The sequence below is a fragment of the Callospermophilus lateralis genome, unplaced genomic scaffold (assembly GCF_048772815.1).
Source record: "Callospermophilus lateralis isolate mCalLat2 unplaced genomic scaffold, mCalLat2.hap1 Scaffold_1583, whole genome shotgun sequence".
Classification (NCBI taxonomy): Eukaryota; Metazoa; Chordata; class Mammalia; order Rodentia; family Sciuridae; genus Callospermophilus; species Callospermophilus lateralis.
In genome coordinates this window covers 225,087-244,173 of record NW_027512686.1, presented here as the reverse complement: position 1 = coordinate 244,173, position 19,087 = coordinate 225,087, and the positions used below count along the sequence as shown (strand labels likewise).

The 19,087-nt window shown below is 36.4% G+C and overlaps 1 pseudogene; it reads right to left on the bottom strand.

The window, feature by feature from the left end:
• Positions 1 to 19,087, bottom strand: part of LOC143387856 (F-BAR and double SH3 domains protein 2-like) — a 142,660-nt pseudogene that overhangs the window by 56,592 nt on the left and 66,981 nt on the right.

Sequence of the window (19,087 nt, the reverse complement as noted above, 5' to 3'; positions counted from 1 at the left end):
TGCTTATTTGTAAAGAAGCATACATATAATCTCAGAATAACAGTAGCACATGCACATACACACACAAACAAATTAGAACTTGAAGAGGGATGCTATAAAAGGTTAGGTGTCAGTTTACAAATTCTATTAACGTAAAGGAGGGTCAACTAAATTTGATTCTTGAGATGTTCAGAAATAGAATAATTTTAGAAATCATGAGATATTAGTAAAAATGTTTCAGAAGCACGTTGTTCTTTTGCTGCAAAATAAATGTCAATCTAAATACAAGCCTGTGCTTTTGAGTTCTATTTCCTTTGGCTGGAATAGTTTTCCTATTTATTTATTTATTGTGTTGTTCATAAACAAACTCCTAGTCTCATTTCAAGTGCTACCTTTTCAGGAAATCTTCCCTGACTTCTCCAGATGACTAAGGGGCTCTTTTACTTTGACTATACCCATTATATTAATTGATTTTAGTTTGTTAGAAGTCACTGAGTCTCCACTATCAGGCCAACATCAAGCCATGTCAGTGCTGCACTGGCTTCAGTTTGCTCTTAGGCAATCTGAGGGCCTGAGCAGTGTTTCACCTAGTTTGGGACCTAACACAAACACAGGAATGTCCTTAGTAAATGCTAGTTATGCGAATATAACTGAATGCCCTGATTCCAAAGTGAGGGCCAGTGTACTAGATTATTAGGACTGTGCCTTTAGAGACAAAAGAACAAACTTACTTTATTAGAATGAGTTTCTGACTGATGAGAGACAAAATTATTCTATGTTGGTAAGAACAGAATGAAGAGGGGAGAAAGAGAACTAATTTATTGAGTGCCATGAATTTTAGCACAGGTTCTCAGAGCTGACTTTAGAATTGACATCTTTTCTCCACTCATCCAATTAAAGGTCATCTAATATAATCTGCTGTATGTTTAAATTTGCATTCTAAAATCCATTCAAACATGAATAAAGAAGGAATAAATCTAAATCTCCAAATTTAGTGACTTCTGCAAAATCTTACTTTATGGAACTTATTAGATATTTTAAGAAGCAGTCATTGAAATCTAAAATACATTTATGTGTCACCCTGGCTAACTTAACCCCGCCTCTCCAGCCCTTAGTTTCCTTACTTATAAATCAACATGTCCGGAGATGGAATCTCAGGTTGTCAGCAACCCAGCAATAAATTTTAGAATAAGTAGGATCATTTTTGGCCAGAGAGAATAATGTTCTCTGGATAACAGTCTCAAAAAGCATGTAATAAAAACATTATGTTCATAATGCTACTGTAGGAGGGTGCAGTGGTGCAGCCTATAATCCCAGCAGCTTGGGAGGCTGAGACAGTAGGATAGCAAGTTCAAAGCCAGCCTCAGCAATTTAGCAAGGCCCTAAACAACTCAGTGAGACACTGTCTCTAAATAAAATACAAAAAAGGTCTGGGGATATGGCTCAGTGGTTAAGTGCCCCTGAGTTCAATTCCTAGTACCAAAAAATAAAAAAAAAAAATGCTATTGCTCTGAGCTCCAGATATCTTCCTAGCATTATCTGGGAGTTTAGCCTAATCAAAGAGCAAAAGGGTCCCAATAAAAATTTAATAATATTCCTGAAATATAAATTTATTTGGAATTTAATGAGTGCTAGAGATTAAATTCAAGTTTGGTTAGTATAAATCTATTTATATGAACTTGTGTATCCATATCTATATAATTTTACCAATGATTACTTTGAATGTTGAGAATTTGGGTGGAAACATTGTTTTTTCATTTTAAACTTTATGGCATATGATATGATATTTTAAAAAGAGAATGTATGCATGTTTATTCCTACTTTAAGTTAAAGTGGAAGTTCATATTGCAGTAGAAAGAAAACCTTAAAATCTAGCAATGAGGGAAACAATATGATGTTTTGACTCTTGTATACTTTGGGTAAAAACTTTCATTTCATGTTTTATAATCAGAACACTATAAAGTTATGATAACTTTGAAAACACGGTTACCATTTACTGATTCTTTAATCTCTGTGACACTTTACATAATTTCTTTTTTTAAAAAAATATTTATTTATTTATTTTTTAGTTATCGGCGACACAACATCTTTGTTGGTATGTGGTGCTGAGGATCGAACTCGGGCCGCACGCATGCCAGACGAGCGTGCTATCACTTGAGCCACATCCCCAGCCCCTACATAATTTCATTTAGTTCTCAAAACAATCCTAATACACAGAAATTATTATTTTCAACTTATCAGTATAGAAATCTAAGCTCAGAAAAGGTTATGTATCAGTTGGGCATGATGGTACATGTCTGTAATCCCAGCTACTTGGGAAGCTAAGGTAGGAGGATCACAAGTTAGAGGCCAGTGTGGGCAATTTAGTAAGACCCTGTCTCAAAACAGTGAGTGGGGAGGGGGGAAGAGGAGAGGGGAAAGAAGGAAGAGAATAAAGGGTTGTTTTTTCCCTAAAGCCACTCAACCACTAAGCAGTGGGTCTAGAGCCTGTATTGAGACCCTGCTGGCTCAGATTCCATGCTGTCCATATATGCTAATACTGTGTCACTAATTGTACTATTTGGTTAATACTAATATTAATAGCACAGAGACAATAATATTAAAAAGACGCTGCTAAAATATAAGTTTCCTTTGAATGAAACTTTGGAAAGGTTTTTAATTAGAGATAAGACATTTAACTGATTTAATTTTCCTTGAGGAAAACAAAACAAAACAAAAAAACCCGAACTGGTTCAAATAAGTTTGAGAAGGCTTTAAAAACTAGCAATGTTAAGTTTTTAAAAATTTCCAGTCCATTTAGAATAAAATATTAAGATCTTTAAAAATTATAAATTAAATAATTTTAAAGAACTAAATAAAGGAAATTAACATTCTAGTACTTATGATAAATCAATTTTAACACATCTCAACTATTTTGTCCTCAGACACCTCTCAAGATTCATTCCCATCCTCTCCCTCCATTCCTTTTATTTGGGACTGAACCCAGGGTTGTTCTACCATTGAGCTATATCCTTATTTCTTTTTATTTTTTGAGACAAGGTCTTGCTAAATTGGCCTTGAACTTGTGGTTCTCCTGCCTCAATCTCCTGAGTAGGTGGGATTACAGGCATTTGCCATTGTACCAGCTTAATTTAAATTCATTTTAAAGTTACTATAAGGGCACAGAAGGTTCAGACAGATATCTGAGTACCTGTATAGGATGACAAAGTGAGCTGGGAGAGAAAGCTGATTTCACAGAGGAAACAGAGTCCTTACTTTTCAAATCTGTACCCAAAATGTGTTCATTTGAAAGAGAAAAAGTGACGAATGAAAACCACTAGCACAGTAAAATACTATTTTTCCAACCAAATTTCGAAAAAAGATAAAATTAGGGTTGTTGTACCAGGAACAATCTCATTAATCCTCATTTAAGGCAAGTACTTTACCACTGAGTTACATCCCCAGCCCTCATTAACCTTCACTCAAAGTGTGTGTACTAATTGTATTTTTCAGTTCATTGGTGGATATTATCAAGTTAATATCAATCCGTCTTATTCTTATTTTAAATTTTTTTTGTTTTTGTTTTTAGTACTAGGGATTGAACCCAGGGATGCTACCACTGAGATACATCCCCAGTCCTTTTTATTTTTATTTTGAGACAGTCTTATTATGTTGTTGAAGCTGAACTTGAACTTTCAATCTTCCTGTTTCAGCTTCCTGAATTGCTGGCATTACAGCCCAATCCACTAATTCTTTTTGATGTTTTCTAATATATTCAATTAAGTTAATTTTTATTTAAGTTAATTTTTATTTATTCTCAAGAGGTCCCTTTTGTCAGGAATGCTGGTACACTCCTGTAGTCCCTGCTACTCAGGAAGTTGAGGCAGGAGGACAGCATGACTCTATGAGTCCTGGACCAGCCAGGGCAACATAGGGAACAGAGTGAAATGCCCATCTCAAGAAAAAGGGGAAAAAAAGTAAAAAGACCTGCATCTCTGTAGGTTTGTGCTTGGAATGCAATAATAGGTTCAGAATCTATAATTCTGGAATTCAAAATGCTCTGAAAATCACAAAGATCTTTTTTTTTTTTAAGTTTAGAACTCATTTGAAGCAAAGTGAGTTAGTCTTGAACTAAGGAGATGTTATTTATAGGCTTTTATTCATTTAACTTGGTATGAATATTGAAATGTTTTACTGCAAAAAATACTGTGTTGTTTGATCATCAGGTGCTTCCTCATGTCCTATTCAGTGTGTAATGATGGTACAGGGATTGTTTCTGAAAATTTCTGAATTTTGCAACAGATTTGGCCCAAAGCCTTTTTTGGTAAGAATCTGTAAAACCTAAAGTCACATATTTTAAACCTTACACACACCTTGGAGAGGAGGTGGAGCAGTGTACTGTCAAAGACATGTCTTAAGCTTATTCTGATCAAGCTGGGACAGTAGCACCTTCACTGCAGAGAAAAGTGGCAGTTCAACTGCATAATTGGATTGTGTGCCTAGACTTTCAGGTGAATAAACTAGAGAATTAATGTTGTGGTCTGAGTCTTGAGGCAATTCTGGAAGACTGGACAACGGTTAAAAGGATGTACAGTACAATTCCATTAAGGCTGATGAGAACTCTGATAAAGGAGTACCATTCTCTTAGGTCAGAACAGCTAGAATAGCAAGGGCAAATCTAAGCAAAAATTATATCCCTGAAATCTCAGTGACTCGAGAGGCTGAGGCAGGAGGATTATAAGTTCAAGCAACTTAGTGAGACCCTATCTCAAAATTAAAAATAAAAAAGGAGAGCTGAGGGTATAGTTCAATGGCGAAGTGCCTTAGGGTTCAATACTCAATATAAACCAATACACACACAGAGACGCACACACAAAATCCCCAAACCCTGTACGTCAATACATCACCAAGGCATCTATTGAAAGCTCTCTGGATGCTTAGAGAAGGAACTAATCCAGGAGAAAGGTGACTAATCCAGCAGAGGGCCTATCACATAGATGGTAGGCTTTCTATGAGAATCAAATAAACCCTTTCTGGAAGGCTGAAGAAATGAGAACAACCCCTACTGAATGCCTACCTGTCAACACTGCTGATTCTACAAAGTAGCGCTCATGTCTTTAGCTGCAGCTTTTCAGTTTTGGATGCCACCTGCCACATATACCTGGCAGCTATTTCCTGAATGGGAAGATTTTCCACAGAATCTCTATCATCATCTTTCCTGTTTATGAGACATTGCTATATAAATACAAAATTACCACCAGTGGAAAGAGCTACCCATAACTTGAGATTTTTTTTTCCCCTTTTGGTACTGGGAATTGAACCCAGGAGCATTCTATTTCTGAGCTATACCTCAAACCCTTTTTTAAAATTTTATTTTGAGACAGGGTCTCTTTAAGTTGCCCAGGCTGGCCTTCAACTTGCGAACCTCCTGCCTCCTTAGCCTGGCAAGGATCATAGGTGTTCACCAGTACACCTGGCTTACGTAACAGAATTTCCAGGTAAATTTGCTACAGGATACATTAGCCCGATATGGTCCTTTATAGACAAGGGAAATTCTTGTTAAATATTTAATTTTAATAAATGCATAAAAAGCTCCACTTAAGGTTTAGGGATATAGCTCAGTTGGTAGAGTGCTTGCCTTACATTTAAAAGCCCTGGGTTCAATCTTCAGCATCACAAAACAAAACAAAACAAAACAAAACAAAAACACTCCACTTAAGCAAACCTTAAATATGCAGATGTCCTCAAGCAAGTGGACTTTTTACTTAATGTAACTGTTAATCTAGAGAAGGCAGAGTTAAATATCTGAAATGGTGGCTAGAATAACAGGAAAATACCATGTATCAGAAATTTTATGTCAGCCCTTTTGCTACCATTATCTCTGAAGATCTTGTTAATTACAATTCAAGGAAAGAAAAGAGGAAAGGGTTTTCTCATTCCCACCAGGAAGCTTGAGAGAACATTTCCTTGTTTTGCTGCCTCTATAGATCATACTTATCCAAGTTTTATAGACGTGTGTTTCCCATATTTTTTCCTATCCCTGGTTGACCTTGTGCTTTTTCATAGGATGTGAGAAACACTTTGAAGGACTTATGTTACTGGTTTTGCAAACGGAAGGTGGGCACATATGCAGGACAGAGATGCTGAAAAGTGCAGGTCATAGGGAGGTAACTGTCAGCTATTGCCTTTCAGGCTTATAAAATGCTAAGAAAGAGGTTAATAAGATTTACTTTGGGTAATACAATAAGAGAACAGAAGTCCCACGGGACTTGCAGTAATCAGTTTAAAAAGGAAGTTAAGTACTGCAAGATTTTGTAATCTTTGTAGTATCATCTATATTTGATATTTTGATATTTCCTGAAGCAATGAGGGGCAAAACCTAAAACAAAAAGGAAAAACATAAAGATCCATCTAGCTCTTTACCGACCACTATGTGCCAGGCATTGAGTCAAAAGTTTAATTTCATACCCAATAAAATAGTCATTTTATATACAAGGAGAATAAATCAAAAAATTTAAAAATATATAATATAAACAGATAGTTTTAGATACTAAGACCTAGGACTTGTTCTTGTATAATACCTGTATGAATATCTAACACCAGTATGACCTGTGTGACAGCTGAAGGACACTTCAACACTGATATTCTAATCAATGTACTTGTCAGTTCTAAACAGAATACCTGTTATTTAGGGAGGTGTTTTAGGACACATTCCATATCCTCCTCAGAATAATTTTGCATTAAAAACTCATTTCTGCAAAGAAAGATGTACTCTGCTCATTTTTTTTTAAAGAATTTTTGACTTGTTTCTATCATCTGATAAATTGTAATGAGGTATAAAGAAAGGATACTTTAGAAATCAATAACACAATATGGAAATATAGACAATAGATAAGAAAACCTCCTTTCAATATTATTTTTTTTTGGGGGGGGGTTGACTGAGGGGACCAAGGATTGAACCCAGCGGTGCTTAACCACTGAACCATATCTCCAGGTTTTGGTGGGGTTTTTTTGTATTTTATTTAGAGACAGGTCTACCTGAGTTGCTTAGGCCCTTGCTAAGTTGCTGAGGCTGGCTTTGAACTCTTGATCCTCCTGCCTCAGCCTCCCAAACCACTGGGATTATAGGTATGTGCCACCATGCCTGGGTAGCTCCTTTCAATATTAACCACAAGATAGCTACTAGGTCACATCAAACAACACTTTCCTTTGGTCACTGTTACTTGTAATCATCTTATGATTAATCATATATTAGGATAACATGAAAGGGAATTCTATCAGTCAGAAATAAAAGGCATAATAATTCCAAGCCTTAAATAAATTCCTATGCTAATACTGTGACTATATGTTTTTAGTTGGATGTTTTGAACTTTTGTAGAACACTGCAATTTGAAGTGGATTATCTGAAAACTTTTTCTCTTTAAGTTTTAACACAGTATATGATAATAAGTTATATTTTATTACAGTAGTAACGTTAAACATCCTATGACTTTCCTACATGTATCTTACCAAAATTTAGAGAAAATATTAGCAACTACATAGTCTTAATTCAAATTTTGATTAAGAACAATACTGTCCTACTTCTGCAATGGATCTCATCATATTTTGTCCTACTTGAAAATATTCCATAGTTCTCCATCTAACAATGTATATAGAATTACCAAACATAAAATCTGGTTGCAACATATGCCTATGGGATTTTCAGTTTCTCTTTCATCCCAAGACTATTTGCCATCTCAGGAACAGGTCGTATACTTACAAATGTTTTAGCTATAAAATTTCTAGTTGAGGGACCCTGATTAGGGGAGATGAAAAACAGCACCTAAGACATAGGGCTGTCATGAGGATTATATGATTTAATATAGGTCATGTAATTAGAAAAATGTCTAGCATAAAATAAATGTTCAATGAATGCCACCTATTTTTTTTGTTTGTTTGTTTTCAATTGCTGTCTTAACTTCCTGACATATTATTCCTCAATTTCTATAAGATAAATCTCAATTCATCTTCAAAAATCTAATCCAAACAATCCAATAAAAAAAATGAACAAAAAAGTTTTGAATAGACATTTCCCAAAGTAGATATATAAATGGCTAATCAGCTCATGAAACATTCAACAATATTAGTCATAGGCAAATGCAAATAAAAACTACCATGAGATATTTCACAACCACGAGCAAGGCTATAACCAAAGAGACAGGGCTGGTGGGGGGAAGAAGCTCAATAGTGGAGTGTTAAATGGGAAAAAAAAACAAACTACAAATAACAATCAATATTGGTGGAGATGTGGAGAAATGAGAACCCTTACCCAATACTGATGGAAATATGAAATTCTGCAGTTACTCTTGCAAATGGTTTGGCAGTTTGCTAAACACTTAATCAGGAATTTACTATGACCCAGTAACCCAAGAGAAATGAAAACACATTCATACAAAGACTGGCATAGCAATTAACATAGTAGCACTATTCATAAGAGCAAAAGTGAGAAACAAGCTAAATGTTCAAACTGATGAATAGATAAACAGATAAACAAAATGTGGTATACTCATATGATGGAATACTATTCAGGAATAAAAAGGAACAAAACATACTGCTGCATTCTACAACATGGATGAATCTCGAAAACATTATGTTAAATGACAGCAGCAAAGCATAAGAGACTACACATATTGTATGATTTAATTTAGAAAAAGCAAATCTAAAAAGAATAAAACTAGAAAGAGTGGTTGACTGTATCTGGGAGGGGTGATGTGGATTAACAATAAATAGACATGCAGGATCATATCAGGATCATGAAAATATTCTAGAACTTATTTATGATGATGAAACATAATTTGGTAAATTCATTAAAATCATTGAACACACTTGAAATGGGTAAATTATATGATATGTAAATATGCCTCAATAAACTTATGAAAAGACAGAAAGCTCATCTAGCCTGAGGTCTATAGTTCAGCATGTCATAGCTATCCTTAGCATTTAGTTGAGTGACTGGAACATACAGTAGGGGTTCAGTGTTTGTTGAACTGAGATATGTTTCAAAACAGAACCAACAAGAGCAATTTCAGAAACACACTGAAGATAGAGGTGAGTGGTACTTCCTACATGTCCAAGATTCAGCTGGCAGAAAAAATGAGTTAATGGACACTGACTTGTATTCTCTTCACTTCATGCCAAGCTTTGTGCTACCAGCTCCAAGAAGTAAAACCTGAGAAGCAAGTAAACAATGGCTCCATTCCCATAAGGAAAAATACTGGTCCATACTGAGTAAAAATACTTGCTTGGGAATTTGTTTGTTTGTTTACTTATTTATTGGCACTGGGAATTGACATGCAAGGCAAGCACTTTACCACTTAGCTATATCCCCAACCTTGTAAATTTGTTTTTTGTAAGCAATAAGAATGCTTAATTTATAACAACAAAAATTATACATGAAATATTTTATAGTTAACGTTTTCAAAATCATTATAAGGATTTTTATAAAACCACAGGTATTTATTGTTTTCTATTATGAAAAAAAATTAATGGCTTCTAAGTTTCCAACATTTTTTTCAGGAAACAACAGCATAACAGAAAGAGCATTAGAACTGCAATCAAAACAGCTATGTGTCATTCATTCCCCACATGACTCTGGGCAAATCTCTTTTCCTTCTTAGGATACAATTCCTTCTTTATTACAGCCAAGATTAGCTCTTGGGTTCTTCCCACACTCCTGTTGGGAAAACTAAGGTGTTTCAGACAAAAGGAAAAATGAGAAGCTCAATCTATTTACTATACAAAGTAAAGGAAATTCCTAGGTTATAAGGGAAAATCAGAAAGCTACTGCTGATGCATTCAGGGGCCCTGTATATAGACAATTATGACTCAGTCACACACCAGGTCCCACCCTTCATTAACATGCAACCCCAGACATTCCATCCCTCCCACCCTTGACCCATACCCCGATATACCTCAGCTATGGTCATTCTCAAAGCACTGACAGGGGAGAGCTCAATATCCACCAGTTGGGCAGCTCTTAAACTCTACCCAGTAAAGATTGTACAAGGATAGAAAACACAGCACAGAGTTAGAATTATAAGGCAATCAGGAACACAACAGCTAAGAACATTTAGCAGTGTTTAGAAACAAAGATAGAAGGACTTAGGGCTACAATTGGCCTTTGAAAGTGAGATGATTGATTTTTATGTGGCAAATAGGCAAAAATAAAATATTCTCTAGTTAGTCACAATTTTAAGTCAAGTTTGATAAACTTGTCCGTGCTCTGTTTCTTCTAAGGCTCTACTTCATTCATCCCAAGCTTCAAAGAAGTCAAATTATAGGACAATATCATTGAGTCGTTAAGAAAAATCTGATTTGTTCAAAAGGTCACTAATATAAATGGCAAAAGCCATTATCTAAGAAGCAAATACTAATTTCCTATATTTCTTTTTTTCCTAAATATTTCTCTTATTTTATTCTATCCTTTTTGCAGTACTAGGGACTGAATCCAGGCTCTTATACATGCCAGGCAAGTGCTATACCACTGAGCTACAATCCCCAGTCCTGTATTTCCTTATATAGCTATTAACAGGGCTATTCAAAATATAAGAAAAATAATGAGGATGTCACCAACAAATACATTTCTATTAAAGTGATATCATTAAACTCTGAAAATATATCATATACTCCTTTCAGATTCTAAATTTACTAAAAGAGTTTTTGAATATAATTTGACTTCCCTCTTGGTTTGCCTACTTTTAGAGAATGTATTAGAATGCCAATATTACTTCTCATTTTGTAGAAGCTAAATTTCATTATTTTGTGTCAAAAAATTCATATTTTTGTTCATCATTTTAAAAATTCAAATAATGGCAAACATTTCCCTTAAACTTAAGAAAAATGTATAATTAATGTAAGTTCTCTAAAAGTTGCCAATTTGAGGTTTATGTTAACATTCTAAAATCTTAAATGAATTATCAAAGGCCTATAATTGCTTTCTAAAGCCAATTAAAATATCTCTATGCCCATATATATTATTACATTATTCATTCTACTCTGGTTAAAATTTAACCACTGAGTTCTTTGAGAGGTATTACATAAAAGAATTTCATGTACAGAAAGCATGATGTACATATTAATAAATCTGTTGAATAATTTTTCTTCTTCCCTCAGTTTTCAGATTTTCATTACTTTTGTTTCATAACTTCATCTTATTCAGTAGGAAGTTGTTATTATAAAGACACTGGGTGTGTTCCTTACATGGTAGACAGAAGAAATGTCATGGTTTCTCTACATCTTCATAGTGTTGTTACAAAATTAATGAGATACACTCAGCTCTCCCTGTCTATTACAAGGATGATAACTATGTAAGCACAAATATAATTTAAAAAAATGATAAGAGAATCTGAATTCTCCTTACAGTATCACTGTCACAGGGCTGGAACTGGAAGGGTTGAGGTTTGTGAAATACAGCATTCTCTTGTAAAAATAGCTGAAGATTATAGTCCCGTACCACCTAGAGAGAAAATAAGATATCTTTAAGTCTTGAATAAGGTTAAAATGTCCAGTAATTACATTCTAAAGTCTAAGATTTACTCAGCTGGTTTCTATACAAATGAGAAATCATCCAACACTATGTGATCAAAAGGAAATGATAATGTTATGCCTTTTTTTAAGATAAGAGTTATTACTTCTATGTCCTATTTTCTCAAGAGTTTAAATTTGAAAGTACTAGTTTAGCAACTAGTCCAGATTTAAAGACTAAACAATATGCACTATTTTAAGAGAGCAAAATGTCATGAAAAGCTATCCTGTGTAATGGGTGTGTATGTGTGTGAACAGGGAAGGGAGCATTGGTTTCTTAGTTTCTCCAAACTCTGAAGTTTGATGGGCTCTTAGAAGTCTGTTTTACAAACTGCCATTCACTAGGAAACTGCAAGATAATCCTATCTATAGCACAAAATGATATTGCCAGAAAATTTCTTGTACTTTTTCCCAGTAGGTTGCATTCTAATCATGATCTTAAAATACACTCAGAAACCCTGTGCCTAATAGAAGAAAAAGTAGGCCCAAATATCTGCCACATCTGCTTAGGACCTGACTTCCTTAACAAGACTCCTAAAGAACAAGAAGTAAAATCAAGAATCAATAAATGGGATGGAATCAAACTAAAAAGTTTCTTCGCATTCAAGCATGTGAAGAGAGAGCTTACAGAATGGAAAAAAGATCTATCAAACACACCTCCTCAGATAGAACATTAATCTACAGGATATATAAAGAACTCAAAAAACTTAACACACACACACACACACACACACACACACACACACACACCACAATCAATAAATGGGCAGACAATTCACAGAAAAAGAAACACAGTCAATCAACAAATATATGAAAAAATGTTCAACATCTCTAGTAATTAAGAGAAATGCAAAACTACACTGAGATTCCATCTTACTGGAGTAATCAGAATGGCAATCATCAAGAATATAAGCAACAATAAATGTTGGTGAGGATGTGGGAAAAAAGGTATACTTCATACATTGTTGGTGGGGCTGTAAATTGGCGCAACCACTATGGAAAGCAGTGTGGAGAGTGGAACAACCATTTGACCCACTTATCCGACTCCTAGGTTTATACCCAAATGACTTAAAATCAGCATATTACAGTGATACAGCCACATCAATGTTTATAGAAGCTCAATTCAAAACAGCTAAATTATGGAATCAACCTAGATGCCCTTCAACAGATGAATGGATAAAGAAACTGGTATATATACCTAATGGAATATTACCAAGCCTTTAAGAATAAAAAAATTATGGTATTTGCCAGTAAATGGATGAAACTGGAGAACATCATGCTAAGTGAAATAAGCCAATCCCAAAGAACCAAAGGCCAAATGTTTTCTCTGATATATGGATAATAATTCACAATGGGGGAGGGGGAAGAATAGAGGTATTTTGAACTAGAAAGAGGGGAATGAAAGGAGGGGAGGGGGCATGGGTATAGGAATGACATTAGAATGAATTGGACATTATTACCCTATGTGCATATATGATTACATCATCTGTAATCATAATATCATGTACAACCAGATGAATGAAAAGTTATACTCCATTTATGTATATCAAAATGTATTCTACTGTCATGTATAACTAATTAAAACAAATAATTCAGAAGACAGACTGAAAAGGAATATACATAGAACAGCAAAATAAACAGCATAGAAAGATGGTCTCTGAAAATGAATTATATGCTCTGGGAAAAAATGGAAATAAGCAACATTTGATTATGCAGAAACCCAAATTGCATTTTTCTGCACTGGATACTCATCTTTCATGTGCAATGCATTACACCTCATTAGCAGCTCTGCCTGAGGATGGGCAGAAGAAAAAAAGTTCAAAAAAGTTCTGTAGTTTTACCTTGGAAATCTGGGAAAAGGATGGACTACTTGAGAGGATAATGTAGTGTTTTATATTTTATTTACAAGTGCAATCCCAGTTTTCCACTGCTTGCCTCCCCCCCATTCAATCATCCATTTATAGAGCTTACCAGGTCCAACGTTAAGTATAGGAGTGACAAGGGAATCCACAGATGAACAAAACAGCAAATAGGGTTAGTATCTTCCAGTAATTTAGAATGTGGAAACTGGAAGAACCAAATAGATTACACAGTTCAAATACACTGTGGAAGTACGCAGAAGGTACAGGGAGAGCAAAAGGGGTGATACTGAATTCAGATGGAAGAGGTGAGATGGGGTGAGGATGATGGGGAGGTTCTGGTCAAGGAATACTCACTGAAAAAACGTATTCTCAAAGGGAAATGTATTTTGTTCTTTTCTTGGGTTCTAATTTTAAGCTAGAATAACTGAAAGCTAATGATCCAGCCCTCAAAGCCTCACTCATTACCATGAAGAAAAGCTGGGAGGATCACTAGCCAAACAAATCCTCAAGCACTATGATGGGTGGGGCAAGGGCAGACTGGACAGGTCAATTCTTACAGACTTTAAACTTTTTGTTATAGATAATTTCAAAACACACATAAAAGTAGAGATAATAGTAATATGTATCTCCATGTGCTCATGGCCCAGTTTTCAAAAACATCCCCTCATGGACAATCTTGTTTCATCTATAAATTCATCTACTTCTTCTGTCACTAATTATATTGAAGTAAGTCCCAGACTTACTTCAATCTCATCTATAAACATTTCAATATCCTATCTAAAAGAATAGGGGTCTTAAGAATATACATTCAGTTTAAAATTTACAAGACTAACATATCAATTAGTGTTCAAATTTCCCTATTCTTTAAAAGTTTTTCGAATTAGGATCCAAATAAAGTCAGTCCCCAGAGCGCAACTGGATGTTGCTTATAATGTGGAAGCTGGGAGAACTAAATAGGTTACACAGCTAAAGCACACTATGGAAGCACATAGAGGATACAGGGAGAGCAAAGAAGATGATACTGAATCCTGACTGAAGAGGTGAGATGGGCTGAGGAGTGGTGGGGAGAATCTGGTGAGGGAAAGCTGATGTTGCTTAAGATGATATTCTTTACATACACTGTAAATTTCTTTCTTCCTCCTTTTTCCTCTCTTGCAATCAATTCAATTGTTGAAGAAGCCCAGGTTTTTTTTTGTTGAGTTTCTGAGTCTGAATTTTGTTGACTGCATCCTGGGAATGTTTTACTTCCTGTTTTTCCTTAAATTGGCTTTTGAATCTAGAGGCTTAATTAGATTCAGGTTTGTGTTTGTTTGGATCTGGTTTGTTTCTGTTTGTTTTGTCAAGGTAGGCTTTACTTTCATGAGAAGGTTTGCCCTGACTTGCCTCTTTTTATGATATTAACATTTATAGTGGGCTGAAGGTAACTTCCCAAAAGATATGCCCATGTCTTAATCCCTGAAATCTATGGATGTTACCTCCTTTTGAAAAAGTGTTTTGGCAGATGTAATTAAGGATTCTGAGATAAAAACATGCTGGATTACCTAGGTGGGCCCTAAATCCAATGATAAGACATTAAGAGGGCTGGGGATGTGGCTCAAGCGGTAGCACGCTCGCCTGGCATGCGCGGGGTGCTGGGTTTGATCCTCAGCACCATATAAAAATAAAATAAAGATGCTGTGTCTATTGAAAACTAAAAAATAAATATTAAAAAATTCTCTCTCTCTCAAAAAACAAAAGATATTAAGAAAATTACACAGACAAAAGGAGAAGGCAATGTGACCACTGAGGCAGAGAGTGGAGTGAGGTGGCCACAGACACCCAATGAGGTAAGGAATTGTTTTTCCCTTAAAGCTTTTGGAGGAAGTACAGCTTGCTGACACTTAAGATTTCAGATTTCTAGTAAAGGAAATGGAAAAAAGTTGCAAAGGAGTCCTGTGCACTTCTTAAGATCTTTCTCTTTCTCTCTTTTTTTATTTATTTTTCAGTTTTCAGTGGACACAACATCTTTATTTTATTTTATGTGGTGCTGAGGATCGAACCCAGCGCCCCGAGCATGCCAGGCGAGCGAATTACCACTTGAGCCACATCCCCAGCCCTCCTGTGTACTTCTTAATGTCAGCATCCTGCATAGCTATCACACAATAAAAAGCTAGAAAATTGACATTGGTATACGCCATAAAGGTTATTAGATTCCACCAATTATACACTTACTTCTTTGGGTATGTTCATTTATATGGCTCTATGCACATGTGTAGCTTCATATAACCACAAACCATAGTCCAGATGCTAAACTGAACCATCACCACAAGACTCCCTTGTGCCCAAATATCTTCAAATTGGGTCTTCCAAATTGCAGCATGTTTCTGTTAATACATAGTCTTGCTAAGATTCATTCTTGTCTACATTTATTTTTGACAGGTTAAATGGAATCTCATGATGATTTTAATTTTCATTTCCTTGATTATTATTATTTTTTAAAAATAGTTGTAGCCCGGATCAGGCCCAGCGGCCCGCCAGCATGGCAGTCACATCACTCCATTTGGAGTAGGGGCAGAGCAGAGCCGCCGCCCGAGCCTGCAAGGTAGACAGACTTGCGACCGGCGGAACAGGCCCAGCGGTCTACTGGTGTGGTAGACACGTCACACAAATTGGAGGAGGGGCAGAGCAGAGCTGTCTCCCGAGTCCGCAAGGTAGGCAGACCTGCGTCCGACCGGCGGATCAGGCCCAGCGGCCTGCTGGTGTGGTAGACACGTCACCCGTCATCCCAATTGGAGTAGGGGCAGAGCAGAGCCTTCTCCCGCGGTCGGAGCAGGCCCAGCGGCCCGACAGCATCGTAGTCACGTCAACCCAATTGGAGCAGGGAGAGAGCAGAGCCACCACCCGCGCCCAGAACAGGTCCAGCGACCTGCCGGCGTAGTAGTCAAGACACCCCAATTGGAGTAGGGGCAGAGCAGATCCTCCACCCGAGCCTGCATGATAGGCAGGCCTGTGACAGACTGGCGGAACAGGCCCAGTGGCCTACCGGCGTGGTAGACACGTCACACCACTTGGGGGAGGGGCAGAGCAGAGCCGCCACCCGCGCCCAGAACAGGCCCAGCGACCTGCCGGCGTGGTAGTCACGACAACCCAATTGGAGAAGGGGCAGAGCAGAGCCGCCGCCCGCGCCTGCAAGGTAGTCAGATCCGCGACTAACTGACAGAACAGGCCCAGGGGTTCACGGACGTGGTAGACACGTCACACCAATTGGAGGAAGGGCAGAGCAGAGCCGCTGCCCGCGCCTCCAAGGTAGGCAGACCTGCGACCGACCGGCAGAACAGTCTCAGCGGCCCACCAGTGTGGTAGACAGATCACCCCAATTGGAGGAGGAGCAGAGCTGCCACCCGCCCCTGCAAGGGAGACTTTTCAACTATACAAGAGCAATATAAATATATAGGGGGAAAATTTCAAAAACACAACAGTTTCACTAAGCAGAAAGAAACACGAGCAATATGAAAAGACAAGGAAAGAAAGGACCACAAGCAATGCAGGTGAACTCAACTTTAGAAGAGGTAATAGCTGCAGCAGATGGAATGTCAGATAAAGAATTCAGGATATACATGCTGCAGATGATCTGGAGTCTCAAGGAAGACATTAGACAGCAAAATCAGACAATGAAAGATCACTTTGACCACTTCGACAATGTATTACATAAAAAAATCCAAGAAGCAAAAGATCAACTATACAGGGAGATAGAGGTAATAAAAAACAAACAAACAGAAATCCTAGAAATGCAGGAAGCAATAAACCAACTTAAAAACTCAATTGAGAATACTACCAGCAGAGTAGAACACTTAGAAGATAGAACATCAGACAATGAAGACAAAGTATTTCAACTTGAAAAGAACATAGACAGCTCAGCAAAACTGTTAAGAAACCATGAGCAGAACATCCAAGAAATATGGGATAATATAAAGAGACCAAACTTAAGAGTCATTGGGATACAGGAATGTATAGAGGTCCAAACCAAAGGAACGAGCCACCTATTCAATGAAATAATAAGAGAAAACTTCCCAGACTTGAAGAATGAGACAGAATCCCAAATCCTAGAAGCATACAGGATGCTGAATGTGCAAAACCATAAGAGATCCACACCTAGACACATTATAATGAAGATGCCCAACATAAAGAATAAGGAGAGAATTTTAAAAGCTACAAGAGAAAGGAAGCAGATTACATTTAGGGGTAAACCAATCAGGATAACAGCTGATCTTTCAATACAGACTCTGAAAGCTAGAAGATCCTGGTATAACATATTTCAAAAACTGAAAGAAAATGGGTTCCAACCAAGAATCATGTATCCAGCGAAATTAAGCTTCAGGATGGAAGATGAAATTAAAACCTTCCACGATAAACAAAAGTTAAAAGAATTTGCAGCTAGAAAACCATGTCTTCAAAACATCCTTGGCAAAACATTACAGGAAGAGGAAATGGAAAATAACAATGAAAACCAACAGTGGGAGGTAGGACAGTAAAGGGGGGGAAAATAATCAAAAAGGAAAACAAACCATGTTTAGTAACATAAATAAACAAATATGGCTGGAAGAACAACCCATATCTCAATAATAACCCTAAATGTTAATGGCTTAAACTCACCAATCAAGAGACACAGGCTAGTAGAATGGATCACAAAACAAGACCCAACAATATGCTGCCTACAGGAGACGCATTTGATAGGAAAAGACATACATAGACTGAAGGTGAAAGGTTGGGAAAAATCATTCACTCATATAGACTTCGGAAACAAGCAGGAGTGTCCATACTCATATCAAATAAAATAGATTTCAAGCCAAAGTTAATCAAAAGGGATAAAGAGGGACACTACATACTTCTCAAGGGAACCATAAACCAACAAGACATAACTATCATAAATATATATGCCCCAAACAATGGTGCAGCTATGTTCATCAAACAAACTCTTCTCAAGTTTAAGAGTCTAATAGACCAACATTCAATAATCATGGGAGACTTCAACACACCTCTCTCACCACTAGACAGATCTTCCAAACAAAAGTTGAATGAAAAAACTATAGAACTCAATAACACAATTAATAACCTAGACTTAATTGATATATATATAGAATATACCACCCAACATCAAGCAGTTACACTTTTTTTCTCAGCAGCACATGGATCCTTCTCAAAAATAGATCATATATTATGTCACAGGGCAACTCTTAGACAATATAAAGGAGTGGAGATAATACCATGCATCTTATCTGATCATAATGGAATGAAACTGAAAATCAATGATAAAAGAAGGAAGGAAAAAACATGCATCACTTGGAGAATGAACAATTGGTTACTAAATGATCAATGGGTTATAGAAGACATCAAGGAGGAAATTAAAAAACTCTTAGAGATAAATGAAAGCACAGACACAACATATCGGAATCTATGGGACACATTAAAAACAGTTCTAAGAGGAAAATTCATTGCTTGGAGTTCATTCCTTAAAAAAAGAAAAAAACCAACAAATAAATGATCTCATACTCCATCTCAAAATCCTAGAAAAAGAAGAGCAAAACAACAGCAAAAGAAGTAGAAGGCAAGAAATTATTAAAATCAGAGCTGAAATTAATGAAATCGAAACAAAAGAAACAATTGAAAAGATTGACAAAACTAAAAGTTGGTTCTTTGAAAAAATAAATAAAATCGACAGACCCTTA